This window comes from Nanorana parkeri, unplaced genomic scaffold (genome assembly GCF_000935625.1).
Source record: "Nanorana parkeri isolate BGI_ZX_2015 unplaced genomic scaffold, ASM93562v1 scaffold2408, whole genome shotgun sequence".
Classification (NCBI taxonomy): domain Eukaryota; kingdom Metazoa; phylum Chordata; class Amphibia; order Anura; family Dicroglossidae; genus Nanorana; species Nanorana parkeri.
In genome coordinates, this window is record NW_017308676.1 from 134,973 (window position 1) to 139,746 (window position 4,774).

The following is a 4,774-nucleotide window of genomic DNA, read 5'->3' on the forward strand; positions in this document are numbered from 1 at the left end:
GTACTGCTGGGACTTGTAGTCCCGCATAGCTGGTGGTATTCTGCATTGCTGTATGATAATTATACAGCAATGCAGAATAGCACCAACTATGTAGGACTACATGTCCCAGCAATGCATTTTATTTTTAAGTAGGTATACACCAGTGCCAATACTGGGCATTTTCACGAGTACTCATATTCGTGAAAATGCACCTGTGATACGCCGTACATAGCCCTGGTGACACTCCACACTCAGCCCTGGTGACACGCTGCACACAGCCCTGGGGACACATGACACACAGCCCTGGTGACAAACCGCACATGGACCAGGTGAGAAGCTGCACAGCCCAGGTGAAAGGATGCACACAGCCCTGGTGACACACTACACACAACCCTGGTGACAAACCACACATAGTCCAGGTGAGAGGCTGCACAGCCCAGGTGAGAGGCTGCACACACCCTTGGTGATACACTAAACACAACCCTGGTGACAAACCACACATAGTCCAGGTGAGAGGCTGCACACAACCCTGGTGACAGGCCAGACACAGCCCTGGTTGCATGCCACACACATTCCAGGTGACACGGTGCACATAGACTAGGTGACACCCCTCACAAAGCCCTGGTAACACATTGCACACAGCCCTGGTGACAAGCCCCAAACATCCCAATTGATATGTCATACATAGCCCTTGTGACACGCTGAACACACCCCTAGTGACAAGCTGCACATAGCCCTGGTGACACACTGAACACAGCCATGGTGGCAAGCTGCACATAGACCAGGTGGCATGCCACACGCAGCCCTGCTTACATGCCGCTAAAAACCCAGGTGACACGCTGCACATAGTTTTGGTGACACACTGAACACAGCTTTGATGATATGCAGCACACAGCCCTGGTGACACACCACGCACAGCCCTGGTGACAAACCGCACATAGCCCAGGTAAGAGGCAGCACACAGCCCTGGTGACATACCGCACACAACCCTGGTGGCACACCCCACACAACCCAGGTGATACAGTGCACATAGCCCAGATTACACCCCTCACAAAGCTCTCATGACATGCAGCACACAGCCCTCATGACACACCACATCCCGGTGACACATCGCGCACAGCCCTGGTAAAAAGCCACACACAGCCCAGGTGACATGTCGTACGTTGCCCAGGTAAGCTAAGGAAGAGGGATGGACTAATTAGGGAGAGGTAGGCTGATGATTAGGATACCCCAAAAATGCATCTGGAAGGCACTTCACCACCTAGGTAGCAAGAAGTGTTATGGATCCAATATTTTGTTCCTAATCATGTGTTCGCTATCTCCGCTATACCATAGTGACCTCATGCAGGCTGGAGGCTTCATTGACAACCCAATCCCAAATGCAGCCGTGTTTATTATAATACAGGATTTATAGAGCGCCAACAGTTTGCGCAGCGCTTTACAATAAAGGGAAGACATTTCAATCACAATACAATTCAAGACAAGATGGTAAGGAGGGCCCCGCCCCTGAGGGATTACAATCTAAAGGCCGTGTTTAATAGCCGTGTTTACCGTGTTTAATACTGTAACTGTCAGTTAGAATTACTGGATTTAAAAAACAAACAAACAAACATTAATTAGTTAAAAATAGAAAACATATTTTTTTCACATATTTGAGCATTTGTCAGCCTGTGATAACAGACACAGGAGGGCTTTTAAACAGCGTAACAGATTAGGAAATATATATGAAAATATCTGGGTATGCAGATCCCAGCAGACCTCACCAGAAGACGGCAGGGAGAAACAACAAGTCTTGCCAGACCTCAGCAGCCCACGACAGAGAGGAACTACAAATCCCAGCAGACCTCACGGCAGTAGTGGAGCAGAACAGTCGGGGTTAAGTTGCTATTCCTTTGAATCCACAGGCAGAGCCTCTGGTCTGTCCAGTCAGAGGGAAGAACGCCAGCTTAGCCCTCCCACAGACCTTACAAATGTGCTGGGGGTGCAGGCACGAGTGGGCAGGGAAGGGGCAGTATACAGGCTGTTGCTGAGCAACTAGCCTCACCCACCCCATGCGTCTTTTGTTCTGGGGAAATTGTAGGAATGTCACCAGCACACCAGTCCTTTTAGGATAGCGAAAGCTTCATTACTTGAAGTTTCTTGTCATATGACCAAACAAGCGCTTTCGGGACCGCACAAAGCCTGATGAAGGGACCCTGTGCGGTCCCGAAAGTGCTTGTTTGGTCATATGACAAAAAAACTTCAATAAATGAAGCTTTTGCTATCTTAAAAGGACTGGTGTGCTGGTGACATTTCTACAATTTTGCTGACATTCGCGGCGCCATCCGCAGTCACTGCGAGCACCCCCCACTGCAAGGGACATATCGGTAAGGAGTGTGACAAGGATAGTACTGTTTGTTCTGGGGAGTCTGCTTTGGCAAAAATAAAGAGATGTGCGCTTGAGCATGGGCAGCTTATTTTGGTGCCCAGTGTCTAGACCCCTGCTGTCAAGTGCACAGCGGGGCTCCTGTGATCTGCAGAATTCTGGCTGCAAAAGCTGACTGGATAGGGGTGGGGGGAGGGGGGGGGAGGAGAGCACTGTGGGTTTGCTCAGTGTACAGCCCAAAAAGATTTTCAAGTCACCCCTTTGATATGCTGGATCTGTGCCAGAGATCAAAACCCAGGCTGCTGTAGCTTGGGGAAAAGCTGGGAGCCAGGAAAGGGGAACCCGCAAGGAGCTGGGGAAGATTGGCGGAGCAGAGAGAGGGGCTCGGGGCTGCAGGGAGCCCCCCTTCTCCACAGTATCAATGACCTCCAATGCCATTTAGGCATCAATCATTTTAATGCCTGCTGATGGTAACACTTTAAAAAAACACTCAACTACAAATGTTACAAAAGATGAGAATGGAATAACTGGGAATGCTATACTAGATTAATGTATTTATTCTCTTTCTGCTATTCATAAACAGTCTGATATTAACAGAAAAAGAAGTCATATTAATAATAACAACACGTTCGCTCACCTCTAGATCCTGTCATGGCTCTCTGCCGTGACAGGGGAGGGGCAGGATTCCCCCCTCTCTGCTCCGTTCTCCAGCGCTGACTGGCGGAACGGACGTGGGAGGGGGGCGGGTACAGCTGGCTCTGCCTCTGGATAGCCAGAGCCAGCTGTCACTCACGCAGCTGGGTGGATCCCGGCATCATTGTCGGCATCCGCTTCAGCTGCGGTGTCTCAGTATACCGCGAGCTACAGCTGGCAGTATACTGAGCCTAGGGTGACGGGAGGACGCTAGTTTGTGTCCTCCCGTTACCCTAAGGAGAACTAGGGGGAAAAGCCTTAACCACATAGTTCTCCTTTAAATATAAAACTAACTGAATGACATTTACCCAGATAGCAAGGATAACTCGCCACAAACTTGTGTCAGGTTTACATTGTAATTCTTGGTAACTTGCTGCACACATTCCTGGCAGGTTGCAGACTTGCAGAACACTCGCAGCACAAGTTCTAGGCGACACTTTTTGAATTTGTAGCAAATTTGCTCGGCAAGTCTACTACAAGGGTCCTGCAGGTCTAAGCGAGAGTTCTGCAAGTGTTACAGCGCTGTTGCAAAGCACGTTGATCTGGAGACTTGCAATGCAGACTTGCTGTAATTGTGCAACAACATTGTGAAGCTCGGCGAGTCTAGCAATAGATTAGCGAGTCATTTTCAAACGTGCAGCTCAATTTCTTGCTATCTGGGTAGTTGCTGGAGCGCTGTGTGTGTGTCACCAATAATTGTCCTTTTATACAAATAAAATCTTTGTTTTCACCTTTTTTTGTTCATCCTTCTGCAGCCTCTTTGCAGCCATTTGCAGGCATTTCTGCTGCATTACGTGCTAAAGCTTAGATGAGATTTCAGTGATTGGGATTACATCTTTAAATTCAGGTTACGTCTGACTGTTTTCCTGTGTGTGATGTCTAAGGCTGGCCATGCACTGCTCTATCTTTCCCGTTCAACCCGCAGGCTGAACGAGGAAAAAGAGAGCAGATTGCTCCCAACACTGCAAGTATGTCGATCAACGAATCCCACTGTTTGCATTATTTTTAGACAGCGGCCGCCAGCTGCTATCAGAATACCCGACCAGAGGTGGCTAGCTCATTGGCTGCCGGCTCCTATTGTACAAAGATTTTCTGATCGGCTCCTTCGATCAGCGGCACACACTGAGTGGTGTAGCGAGGGGGGGTAGAAGGAGGCATGTGGCCCCCCGGGCGCCGGCCTGAAGGGGCGCCAGGACGTGGGGTGTGCCGGGTGTGCTCCCGAGCACAACACCTAAACCCGTTGCTGGCTTTGTTAGGCATGAACACATCATCCAGAGACGGGCATGGAATATGCCTGTCTAAAGGGATGCCGGGGATGTCCTATATGATAAAACATCAGTGACTGTGTCACTGACCAGTTATAGAGGATTACAACAAATGCCAGCAATAGTACATTAAACACCCTGTATATAATGTATTATTGCTGCGATTTGTTGTTCCTCTATAGCTGCTAATGTTCTGCAGTGTGCCGCTGTATAGCACGATCAGCACAGCGACGCGGGGAGAAGAAGAAGCAGGCGTGAGAGGATGACAGCCGCCGACAGACAGGCCCGATCTCAGAAGCAAGTTGCTGGAAGACTGCTCAGGTAAGCCTGCATATGAGGTGTTACAGTACAATTGGCATGGACACTCTCAGGCAAAGCACACACACTGGTGACACATATTTGGCAGTTTTTTTTTCTTTTCCAATTAGCTTACATTTATCAACTTATATGGCGTGCATACAACAGAAGCACC

At 49.1% G+C, this 4,774-nt stretch overlaps 1 protein-coding gene across 1 annotated transcript in view; it reads left to right on the forward strand.

The window, feature by feature from the left end:
- Positions 1-4,774, forward strand: part of LOC108801618 (vomeronasal type-2 receptor 26-like) — a 16,361-nt gene that overhangs the window by 827 nt on the left and 10,760 nt on the right. The window lies entirely within an intron of this gene.